The 12,721-nt window shown below is 47.7% G+C and overlaps 1 protein-coding gene across 3 annotated transcripts in view; it reads right to left on the reverse strand.

Annotated features, from left to right (window-relative positions):
• ANTXR2 (ANTXR cell adhesion molecule 2) overlaps positions 1–12,721 on the reverse strand; it is an 82,884-nt gene that overhangs the window by 13,272 nt on the left and 56,891 nt on the right. The window lies entirely within an intron of this gene.

The following is a 12,721-nucleotide window of genomic DNA, read 5'->3' on the forward strand; positions in this document are numbered from 1 at the left end:
AGCCTGGAGCAGGGCCGGGGCTGCTCCCAGAATCCCTGGCTACACTGGGCCAGAGCTGTCCTTCCCCAAAGGAGCTTTACCCCCTCACCTGGTGAGCTGAGCTCTGCTACAGAGCCCTGGCCCAGCTGGCCAGGTGTGTGGGCACAGCAGACCCCACATACTGCCACTGGGAGCCTCACTCCAGGCTGGCTCCTGCCTCCTGCCTGAGGAGACACTTGGCAAGGTGAGCAGGAGGAGGGGACAAGAGATCTAAGGGATTTGAAAGAGATCAGAATTATCCCACCTAGTGTGTTCCAAGCTTGAGGCAGGAGGTACAGATTAGTTTGACTGGTCAGAGGAAAGGAACAGCCCCCACACAGATCCCTGTGTGAGAGCACGGAAATGGCACGGAATGGTTACATGGAGGTGAGGTGTGAGAATGCCGTGCTAAATGGTGACTTTGGGAAAGGCGGCGGGGTTTGTCACTGCTATATAAAACCGAATTTCGGGGCGGTTGCCATGGCGACGCCATGTTTGTTGTACACAGAACTGAGCCATGCGCTGCCCGGGGACCTGCTCCCCCGGGTTTGGGGCTTTTCCGTGACTGCTGGATTCACTGTCTGGGATGGGGGAGGCGATGCCCCGGCATCCTCATGCTAGGTGTGGATGTTTTAAACTTTATGAAATCTCGGGTAATTCAGACCTTGTCTCTGGAAGTACCTGGTAAATGACCACAGCAGCACTCAGGAGTAAAAAGCAATGAGGTGTGCACAATTATCTTCCAAAGCTGCAGCCACACGGACTGAACCTGAATTTAATTATAACGTGGGTAGAATGGTGCCTTTCCTAAATCCTCTCACTGATGGGGATGTCAGCTCCTTGGAGTTGAAACCATAACGGAACTAAAGGCTGCACTGGTGAATTAGAAACTTCTAAACAAAAATTCTCTGGCAAAAATGAATCATAGGTGCTATTGTAATTAGTTGCATATTTCAAATTATATTTTCAAACAGGTGTAGTTAAATGAGTAAAAATAGCTTTGTGAACTGTCCTCAAATGGCTGCATGCATTTAACTGCAGTTAGTGAAGGGCTGATTGAAGCTAAATGATTTCTAAAATTTTTAAATGACCCAGGCATGTTGTAAGGGGCCTTGTACCAGCTGTAATAGAATTTAATCCAGCTGGTCTGTCCTTTGCCTGTGCAAAGCCTTGCTGACATAAATGGCCCTTTTAAGCCCCACTTTGCTTGTGTAAAACACCTTTGCACGAACCAAGGGAAGTTTCAGAGTCTGTGAAGTACATCTGACAAACAAGTACACAAATTCAAGCCCTTTTTTCCTGAGGCTCAGTTCACACAGGGAGGTGCACAGAATCCTGCCAGTATCATGTAACACTCCATTAGAACGTGTGATATGTAAAGATACTGGGAAATACAGTGAGGAGATACACTTGCAGAATCTAGCCAAACAATCAGAAAAAAAATTAAAAATCCAAGAAACCAAAACCCAGCAGGAGCAGCTGGAATGTGATCAATCTCTGCACTGATTCCAGTCTGAGCAAAGTCTTTCTAAAGTAAAGGCTGCTCCTGCAATGCTCCAGCCCCACTACCACAGCATTATAAATTAATGCCAGAGATGCCAAAAGGCCCCTTAAGTAGAAAATGTCAACATGTAAACGTTGAGCAGGAGATTCACAGAAGCACAAAGAGTCCCCAGGTCCCCCTGAAACGCTTCCCAACCCCTGAAGCCCTTGGAAAGCCTCAGCCCGCCAGCCCTGCCACAGCAGCTTTCCCAGTGGAAGTGCATTCCCCTGCTGACCAGGGAAGCTGGCAGGGACGGCCACTCCCCTGCCACGGGTGCCATGGAACAGCGGGTGAAAGGCAAGCTTCCATCCTGCAGAGGAGCCATGAGCTCAGCCAGGGTCTCCCCACAAAGAGCCAGCTTGCACTTCTGCAGAGCTGTGGCCTGTGGACAGGCTGGCTGAGACAAAAGGAATGGATAACATGGAAAGAAGAGCAAACAAAAATCCCTCCACTGCTAAAAGGAGGGATTTACACTTCGCTGATGGCAGCACACGGTATTTTAGGAGAGCTTAGTACAACCCTCCAATTTTTTCGGGGCAAAGCCTGTAATCTGTAAGGTTTGCTGTGGGTGGAACATGAGCAGGATGGAGCAGCAGTGCTTCTCCAGGGAGTGTTCAAAGGTCTGTGGATGTGGCACTTGGGAGCATGGGTGGCCCTGGCAGTGCCGGGGGAGCAGCTGGCTCAACGGTCTTAGAGGTTTTCCAACCTGACTGCATCAAAAACCCACTTCTGCAATGTGTCATCTCCTGGTGTCTTCAACCGAAGTAAGGACTGTAGAAGCCCGGTGTGGAATGACACCAGGACACACTCAAGGAAGGTATTTCTGTGAACAGCTGAGGTTCCTGTGCCACAGCACTGTCCTCCCTGTGTCACCTGTCCTCCCCTGTGGTACCTCTTTGGGAGGACATTCTCACCACAGCTTCGCTACTACAAGTACAGAGCAGAATAAAGTGTTTCTGCTCTTTATCTTTTTCCTTCTCCTTCCCCCAGACAAGTGATTTGGATTTGGATGTACCTAATTAAAACGAAGAAAAAAGTGGCATAAGCTTAATTAAGATTTTAATTCAGTTAGAGCCTATAGGAATAAATCACTGCAGACTTGGAAGTGACAATCAGAAAATACAGTACCTGGATCCTCCTCTGTCATAGGGATGGTAACAAATGATGGGGAATCCTGAGGAGGAGACAGGGATGCAAGAGCTTAAAGGTGCAGGTGCATCTCTAAGCCAGGGAACCCTGTGTTTGCACCTACACAGTCTGGATCAAAGTGCAGCCAAACTGGCTTTTCCAAATACAGTTTCTGACTGGTGCCCATGAGAACCAGAAGAACTGTTGGATTTTTTGGTGGGATTCTGGGACATGGACCCGTTCTTTGGAAATGTAGGCAAGAAATTGGGAAAAATGTGAAACGTTGGATTTTCCTAAGCAAAATAATGTCTTTTCTTAGCATTTAGTACTGATGGTGAGCACAAGAATGAAATGCAGACTCCTCTCAGCTGATGGCCTGACCATGGCAGGCAGGGTGAAAATGGATAGAAATGAGGCCCAGGCAACCTCTCCTCCTAAATCCATGCAGAAATCCTGGGTTTATTGTGTTCACAGAATAAACCTAATTAAGATCCCCTGAAGTGGACAAAGTTCCTTTAAGTAGCACCTCAGCTTGTACACATTAATTACATGCATTTTTAAACTAAAAAACTGCAGTAATTTTAGTAGTTCTATGATATTACAGTGTTTAGAAAAAAGGGGGAAGGGGGGGGAGAATGTACCTTCACTCCTTGGCTAGTAAGTTCTCTGCAACAAGTATTATTCAGACTTCTAGCATAAGTTTTCAATTCCAAGTGAGGAATTCCTTCAACTTCCTTCAGAGGAATCACCATAGCATTAAAAAGAAGGACTGCTTTATGTTAAGGGCTACTTCTTGCTTATTCAGGGTGCCTAATAAATTGAGCAAGACTAACTACTGTACTGCTGTCATTAAAAACAACTGTATTACCTGAGCATTAAACAAAATGCAGTAGGAGAAAAAAGTTCTGATTTTCACAATACTGTATTTTAAGGATTATAAGGGAGGGGAATACAAATATGCGTGTGGTGTGTATATGTGTGTATCTATGTATATATATATATTCCTAAACACAGGCAAAATGATTCTCACACTCCCCCATCTGGCTCAACATCTGGTCCCCACCAAAGGGCAAAGTTAAAGTACTTGGGTCAGGGAACTAAAGGTCAGGTTTGGACTTGGGAGAATCCCATGAAAGGCAGGCAATGGGCAGACTGGGAAGGCAGTGCACAGGACTGCTGGCACAAGACAATGGCAGTTTAAATGCAATAGCTGTTCAGCTCTTGAATGCTTTAAGCACATCCCTCGGTGCTGGCAGGATCTCCCGTGTCTCCGACTCTGTCCTGGAGTGACCCTGTGGCTGACAGGGACAGGGATGGGGACAGGGACCTGCTGGTACCCATCTCCGAGCACTCTGCATGTTCAGGGCCCTTGTCCTCTCCCTAAAGGCAAGTGTGGGTTTGTGTCTGCACAGAAATGGACACACACTCAGCCTTAACTATCCAGCTTTTTCCTCTCTGAACTGATTCAGTCATTCAGCGAGCACGTCACTTGGCAGTTCCGGTGGTCCTGCTGTCCCTTAGGTGGGCTGTGTGCCTTTGGCCCCAGAGCCCCTCCCAGGTGCTCCCTGTCCCCAGCAAGGTTACATACCAGTGCTTGCCCACTTGTCGCTCTTGGCAACAGGCAAACAGACTGTGTTCAGCCTTCCCAGCTTCTAAAACTGTGCCTTAGGTGAGGCAATGAGTGGCTCTGCCATCCTGCCCACACCTGGAGACGTGGTAGTAAGAGCTGTGCTAACGCTGTGCCTGTGCGGGATGGCCCAAGCACTTACTGAGAGGTGTGATGGTTTGAATAAGTCCTGACAAGGCTGAGAACAATGGAAATGGGTTGTAGGATGCTGAACAGGCACAGGACAAATGTAATTCGGTTTTCCTGACTGGGAATTGGGCTCTTCACTTGGCTGTCCTCAGCTCAGGTTTTAAAGTGCAGGTTGAAAACTCTTGGCAGAGGTAAACAGAAACAAAGCCAGTGATGGCCCCTCACCTGTGCAGGATAAATGGGAAAGGCTAAAGCTGTGTCCCCACTCCCCAGCCTCAGCCCACAGGTCACACACTATTACTCACATGTGGTCCCTGCCTGTGGGAATCGTGTCACACCAAGCAGTGGCCAGAGAGTCCAGCCCCACCTGGATCATGGCATTGACAACACTCCCAGATCAGACATTTTCATACAGAAAATGCTGTCTCTGTAACAGTGACAATGTTATTTTAAACTGCATTTTCCTTTGGAATCCGCCTTGGTGCAGTTACAGTCACACAGTCACACTGTCAGCTGAATTGTGGATCCCGCTTGGCTGGGTGTTCCCCTCTTTGCCTTGCAGAAAGAAGCCACAGCGGAAAGGGAGGGAAATAACACATCTGTGCTGTGGCCTGTCTCCTCATCCGAGCTGGATGAGGGTCCCACACCTATGCTCTGTGCTGTCCCCTCCATCCCTGTCACTCCCCTGGGCAGGAGAAGCAGCCCAAGCACAGGCTGTGCCCGGGCAGACCGTGGCAGACTCCTGAACACCTTGAACACCTTCCCCCCTCACAGGGCACTTCCCAGAGGTGCCATTCCGGCGCCTTGCTGGGCCGGGACAGGCCCCAGGCAGCTCCCAAGGCCGTGTGGCCATTGTAGCTAACTGTGCAATTGCATTTTCAACATAATTAGGTGCCTAATTGTGCGCCTGGGCCTGGCTGCTGTATTTGCACGTGTACCTAATGATGATTTATCGAGGAGCTCTCTGGCCACAATGCCTCGCTCTCCAGCCTGGCAGAGGGGCATCCATAGAGTGAGAAGTGAGCCTGGGTGCTGGCTTTTCCCTAGCTTTTATTTTAAACCCAACTCCTTTTTATATTGGAGTTTTTAAACCATTGAAGCTGCCTGAGCAATGCAAGAACTCCAGCCAGCAGTGTCACAGGGAGACAAGTGCAGTGCTGCACTAACAGCACGGAAAAAGGAGAAATTCCAGGGGAAAGGCCGGGCCCAAGTTAATAAATGGAATTGCCGTGCCAGGCTTCCTAACAGTGCTGATGTTAGACTTCTCCGGTGGTGTGATGTGAGGCAGTAAGAACCTGCACCAGCCATCACCAAGGTCAAAAGGGATCCTCTTTCAAGACAGATAAATTCTCGGTGTCCTCTCCCAGGATTATCCAGCTCCTTTTAGCTCAGAACTGGCTGAATTCCGACACTGGAGTTCTCAGGGCCAGCTCAGCTGCGTGGCCATGCAGTCGGACACTTAATAGACACAGCACTGTGAAAATGTCTATTATTTCCCTTCAGTGAAACACTTTTTAACTACAGCATCCAATCACTCTTTACGGCGTATGATGTCAAAAACACTTACTGCACAAGCGGAGATCTGTGTTTCTTTTGCCACAGACAATAAATCTTTAGTGTCTCCTCTTGCCACGCATCACTCCACTTGCTCTCAGGAGGCACCATACGTCTCTCTTTCCCTCTGCCTCTTCTAGCAAGGTCACTTTCCAGTGATGAAACAACTTTTCCAGAAGGTATAGTGTTCAATAATTAATACCTACAGATAATAGCTTCCCAGAGCAGTGCTTTAAAGCTCTAATGCTCATCACAGACTTACAGCAGGAAGAACCCTCAAAATAGACCTGCGTAGCACGTCTGAAAATATCAGCCTGAGGAACTGTGGGTGCATATGGCTGAACTTACACAGGTACCGACAGACCTGAGCCCTGGTGCCTAAGGAAGCCCAGCCCTTCCTCCCTCACCAGCCAGTGTCACTGCATTGCAAGTGTGAGCAGGTCAGGTCACCCTCACACGTGTGTGGTGTCATCTCCTGTTCCTTCCGCCCCTGCACACGTGGGTTCTGCAGGAACAGGGTCCCCGGCATGAGGGTGCTCGGGAAGGTGCCCGACTGCAGGCTCTGAGGGCACTCAGGCCGAGAGCCACAGGTGGGGGACAGGCCCTGGTTCAGGAGTGGCAGTGACCCAGAGCATGGTCCCTCCTACCAGCCATTCCATTACCACCAAAGTGGCCTTTCAGGCCACCTCCAGTGACAGCAGCATTTGACAGAAGCACAGAAAATAGTGTACCTGAGCATGCACTGGAAACACCAGGTTATCAGTAATTTCAGTGTTTCTCCTGGCTCATGGATGGTGCCACCATCTTGTCTCCAAGGAGGCCTGGAGGCATGTGACTTAGCCCTAAGGCAGTAGGTGAAGCAGTCACTAATAAAACTATTATTCAGAGCCATCTCAGGAACAATGCCCTCCATGCCATGACTTTCTAACTTAAGAAGTGCATGCCATATATAAATACAGGTGGGTTTGTGTGGGTCATTCTGGGCTGGTGTTAAGATCTGACATAGCTTGAGTTTTGTCTGTGTGTGGAAGTGAAATCTCTGCGCCTGAAGCTCCAGGACAAATGAGAATGTACTCATGGGAGCAAAACTCTTTTATGTTGCATTTCTTTTGCACCAAATGCCCTTGTCTCTGATATTAGAGTCTAACTCTCCAGTTTTCATGCCATAAAAATGGAATATGAACCCCTGGATCAATGGCTTTCTGTTCCCAGCTGGTGTTCAGGGCTCACCAGGGGCATCTCTCTCCTTTGTTTCATTACTTGGGGTTCACAGTGTCTCTGTCCATGTGCCTCAGTCCCCCTGTCCCTCAGGCGAGCCCCACTGCTCTGCCAACAGGACATGCTGCATTTAGGGATGTTTGGCCGTGGCCCAGTGGGAAGGCATGTCCTCCCTGCTGCTGGAGGGATACAGGACACTGATTTTCTCCTGACGTCTTTGAGCCGAAGCCTAATATTACTTTCCTTTCCCTAAGCAGAGAATTTATGGGTTTATAAATCAGGAAGGACTGACATCAAACACACCCTGAGCGTGCATCAAAGCATTCACAGAATGCCATCTGGGCATGTGGCTCACTTGGAAGGAAAGGGCTTTAATTACAATCAGCATAGGAAATATAAATTTATGGAAAGAGGAAAAGTTCCTTCAGTTTACCTTCTTTCGGACTATTGAAATATATTAAAAGTCAATTTCAGGAAGACCTTAACATTTGTGACCCAAACCACTCACAACCTTTAAAAATCCCAACACAGGATTTCCCTTGCAGTGTGCACCACAGCTGTAATATTTGTCTGCAAATATTTGCACTGCAAAATGGGCTTTCCTTTGGTAAAACAGGTTATACTTGGCAGGAATTTAACATCACCTGGTATAAAGTGCTGTTCCAAGCTCCATGGCTCTGTGCTGGTTATGGATTTGGCTCTGACCAGGAGCAGTGTGGAGCAGATACACTTGGGCCTGCTCTGCCCAGGGTCAGGTCTGCAGAGACCAGCCCAGAACTTTATGGGGAAAGTTGGATGGGAAGGCATATCATGAATCTGGAGGGAAAAAGGGAGGATAAACCACATTGCAGCTTTTAAATGCCTGTACACCAAAAAGCAGCTGCCAGGAGCAGAAAGGAAAAATGTGTGGCTTTTCCTTTCTTTCAAGGAAAAATGTGAGGCTGTTGTACTCTGCTCACCAAAATGTAAGGGATGCAGATCCTCAAGAGCAGGCCCTTGGGCTCTGCTCAAAATGTTCAGCCCTAAATAATCAACTTTCTTCTGGATCATACTCGCTTCCTAAAGGTACCTGTCCATCATTTTACAGCCATTCCAGATTTTAGCAGGTTTTATGTTCAACTGTAATGTAAAATAAAATATCATCCATCTCCTTGGGCACAGAAAGATACAAAACGTGCTATGAGCTCCTGTGTGCTTTGCACCTGCACTTAACCTCTGCTCAGACAGTCATAGTTTGCATCCAGCAAGGAAACTCATATTTCACACCAGTAAAGAATTTCTTGTTTCAGGGGAAAAATGTGATAATGAGCTCCAAGAAAATCTAATCCTTTTTCACTGGATCAAACTGATTTAAGTTGCAGGGTTTGGCTTGCTGGACTAAGCAATAAAAACAGAACAAGACCGTGGGCGAGAAGTGCAGGCAGAAATGTGTATGAGAAATAACCATGATCTAAGAAAGACCAGTCCTGAGCCTCAGAGCACCTGCAGTGCCATGGTGGGGAAGCGCTGTCCGAGGAGGGCTGTGTCACCCATCCAGAGGCTTGTGTTCCCATCCCAAGGGTCGTGTCCCCCATCCGAGTCCGTGGGTCAGGGACACTGCTCCTCCTGTCCCGCTCACCTGTCCAGCTGCGGCTGGAGCCTGGCAGGGAGCTGAGCCCACCTGAACTGATCTCATGGAGCGTTTGCCCACCAGTCACAGCCGGTTACAGAATTCATTTTGGAGTGACTGGGCAGGGACAGACCCGTGTGCACCCACAGACTCTCAGTGACAGTAGCACTAGGAACTCAGTCACTGCTAATTGCACTAACTTCCTTGGAGCCTGCGTTTAAAATACAGGAGGCTGTGACAGAACACATGAAGCTCAGCAGTCAAGAAATGTTCTGGCAGAGTAAGACTCAGCCAGTTTAAAATGTCAACAACTAAAATGTTCAGGGCTTTTCGTTAAGGCTTTATGGATCCATAGTTCAGAACGGACTTAGACATGCAAAAACTGATTTCAGAACAAAAATAACTTTGAATTATAGGACTACAGTAAAAAGATCAGAAGCAATAAATATAATTTTTGAGCGCTCTTCTTTCTCTCCCCACTGTCTGCCCCTGCTATGTAGCTGTCACATCCAGCAGCATGTGTGCTGTGGTCCTTCCCAGCTTTTGAAGAGCTGTAAGGGAACAGCCCGCCTTCTTTTGGCTAAGGTTGTATTAAAGCTGATGAGAAAATGTGCATGCACAAAAGGACTAACATGTGCAACTGCTTGCAGGCTCTTGAGTCCCCATTTGGGACAGGGAGGGTCTGGGTGGGCACATCTGAGCATCCTCTGAACTCCAGCTCACCCTGAGTGAGTGGGTGAGCTTGGGGCTGCCACAGCTCTGGCAGGTGACACCACACCTGCCAGGTGATACAGAAACTCTTGCTTTCTAAAAATAGTATTTCCAAGGTGTTTTCACATGCTTTTGCTGCTGGTGAAGTCTCAGGAAAACCAGCCTAGTTCTGTTCACCTCATTCTGTCACTGTCTCCCATCCCAGAGCCTCTCTGGCTCTGGTCACTTACTTCCATCATCACCTGTCCCTGTTTTATCAAGGGTTTGTACTGATCTCCCCCAAATGGCCGTCAAACCACAGTTTGAACCTTTCAAAACAACCCAGGTCACTCTGGAAGCGCTGGGACCTCTCACTTAAATCTGCAAACCCAAGATTGCCATTTGAATGCTAATCTAGATAAATGGCACATAGAATTGGTCTGGATTAATATACGTATCCACATAAGCAGAGGTGTGCGTGTTCATTGTGTGGGACTGTAACCCCTGCGCAAGGTGTTTTTTCATTTCCACCGCATTTCGCTGAGGAGTGTGTGAATGCAAACACTTCCCCGGCTCTCCGTGTGAGTGTATCCCTGTGAGCGGTTGCCCATACAGCGATGTATGTATGTGTAAATTGTGTGAATGTAAATATAGATAGGCCATATGTCCCCAAAGTCCCAAAAGAGCATCTCATGTTGATATGTAGACAGTGTGTTAAGGACCTTCCTAATTAATAACCCAGATTAAAAACCTCTTGGCAATCAATTAAGATTAATGACAGAAGTCATTCTGTCTCCCCCTCCACCCGCGTCTCAGGCTGTGAAAACCCCGGGTCAGGAAACTTTAATCCTGTTATCTGCTGCCTCCTTCATCTGCAAAGCCTGGAGATTAGCTCAGCAGCCATTCCCAAATCCCAGCCAGCCGCTCGGACAGCTGCCCTGCCTTGGCAGTTCACGGGGAGGAATAATCTGGGTAGGGGTACAGGCCTGGTGTATCAGTCTCTCCTGCAGCCCGCTCCACAAAAAGGGTGTTATGAGGAATTAAGAAATAAAATGTTTGTTCCCTGTGAATCCTGCGCAGTGAAACACACAGTGATTACCAGCCCCTGCCCTGCCCACAGAAAGGTTTCCTTCAGCTCAGCCTGGGGGGCTGCACTGCCCATGCAGTGGCAGGAAGGTGTGTGACAGCTTTGGCACATCCATGCTCCAGCCAGCACTGATGTTCCTTTCTCCATGGGCACCACCTTGTGCTGCCATGGCCTCAGAACTGACCAGCAGCTTTGTTTGTTCCTCCTCTCACTCCTACCAGTGTTCACAGAGGGATGAGTCCCGAAGGCTCCTTTAAAGAGAGCAGCAGACTCATCTGCACCAAGAAAGGCAGTGCCAAGAGCAGCTGCCTATGTAGTTTGGAAAATATCCCTGTTTTTCCTGACACCAGCACAACATCCTCTCTTCAGCAGGATGGTCCCTCCCACTTCCACTGACTGACAGCAAACCCAGCTTCTATGAGAAGAGCCACTCCTGCCCAGATGAGCACCTATGAGGCCACCAGGACGGACCCTCCTGAGGGCAGCCTCAGCCCAGGTCACAGGGTGAGGCCATGATTCCACTGACCAGGAGCATCCCTCTGGAGGAAGCACTGCTATCCACATGGTTCAGATCCAGGCTTCTTTTGGCCCTTCAGCACAACAGAACTCTGGTAAATTCATGATTGATAACTGTGTTAATCTCTTGCCTTGTCAGTCACTATTTTAACTAAAGGGGCAGGTGTGTCTTCCACAAAAGAGGACTTCTTTCCGTTTGGGAGGCCACAGGACAAATATTTTCTGGTATTTAGTGCAGTGCTTCACTCAGCAGGATGCATCACTTTGTGCTGGGGACCAATCCTGAACTCTGGCTGAACAGGGCAGACAGAAAGGAATACTCTTACAGGTGCTTTCCTCCACTTGCTCTAACTGTGAACTGAAGAATTTTAACAGTAATACAGGTCTGTTCTGGAAGTTTAAGAGACATTTTTGTGCCGGTTAAGCTCTCTAGTCTATACAAACAAATAACCACTTAACAAATGGCAGTGGCAATATTTTAGCAGGAAACATTTAAGGGAAAGTGGTGCTCCAGCTTCCTTCTCATACTTAGTTTTGCATTTCCTTGCAATTGCAGCAATTTAGAAGATCCAATGTAAACATTGACTTGGCTAAGTGCTACTGAAGTTTCTTTTTTAAAACCCTCAGTCGACAATTTCTTGAGCATAATAATTTCCCCTTTTCACTGAATACACACCACCAAACTACCACTGAACAAGAAGTGAACTGATTCTTCCACTGTAACATCGGTTACTGCTGGGGCACTTAGATTTTCAGTCTGGGAAGTGCACTACCTGTAAGCAGCTACAGTAATCTTTCTCCGAGATTACTTGATATGAACATACTAAGATAACTTGTTATTTCTCTGTGCATTTCACCATTTCGCAGTGATTAAAAAGGAAACTAGAGGAGGAAGTGCAGAAGAACCACAAAGGTAACTGGTGACATGGCCCCACCTCAGAGGACTCAGCACTGTCAGTGTCTCTCACACTGCAGGTAGTGCTGGTGGCAGTCACCATGCAGAATGTAATGCTTTTGTGTAATGCAGAGATGCTCAAAAAGTAACAGTTTAAACAGATGTTTGTGTTAACTCTGTACCCATTAATTGCAAAGAACCTTTAAAGCAAATACTAATAGGCTTAAAACTAAAAACAAGTACGAGTGTTTTCCTTTTTAACAGGCTGTTTTGTACATGAAAGTACCAGCTGAAAGCACTCTGCACTTCTACTCTATTCTGATTCTTTTAGAATGAGCTATAATTCTTTTTCCCTTTTTACCCGTTGCACCTATTTGCACCCTGATAGGGCAAAATCTTCACTACAACTGCCACAGGCTATTTGTGGACTTAAAAGACATTTGTGTGCATAAATGCACACAGGATCAGAGTCTCAGCCACCATCGTATTGCGACAAGCTCAAAGAATCCAGAACCCTGATCACCTTTTGGTGCTAAACTATGAGTTGGAAAATAAACACAAGGATTTAGAGGAAAGACCAGAACCCTGGGGCTGACGCTGTGACTCTGCGTGAGGCTGTGTTCCCAGGCAGCCCTAGACTCCTGGGAAGAGGGGTTTGGTACAGACCCCTAGACACTGAACTGGTTTATGAGAGTACCCCAAACTGC

The sequence above is a fragment of the Manacus vitellinus genome, unplaced genomic scaffold, assembly GCF_001715985.3.
Source record: "Manacus vitellinus isolate BGI_N305 unplaced genomic scaffold, ASM171598v3 scaffold_73_pilon, whole genome shotgun sequence".
Taxonomy (NCBI): Eukaryota; Metazoa; Chordata; class Aves; order Passeriformes; family Pipridae; genus Manacus; species Manacus vitellinus.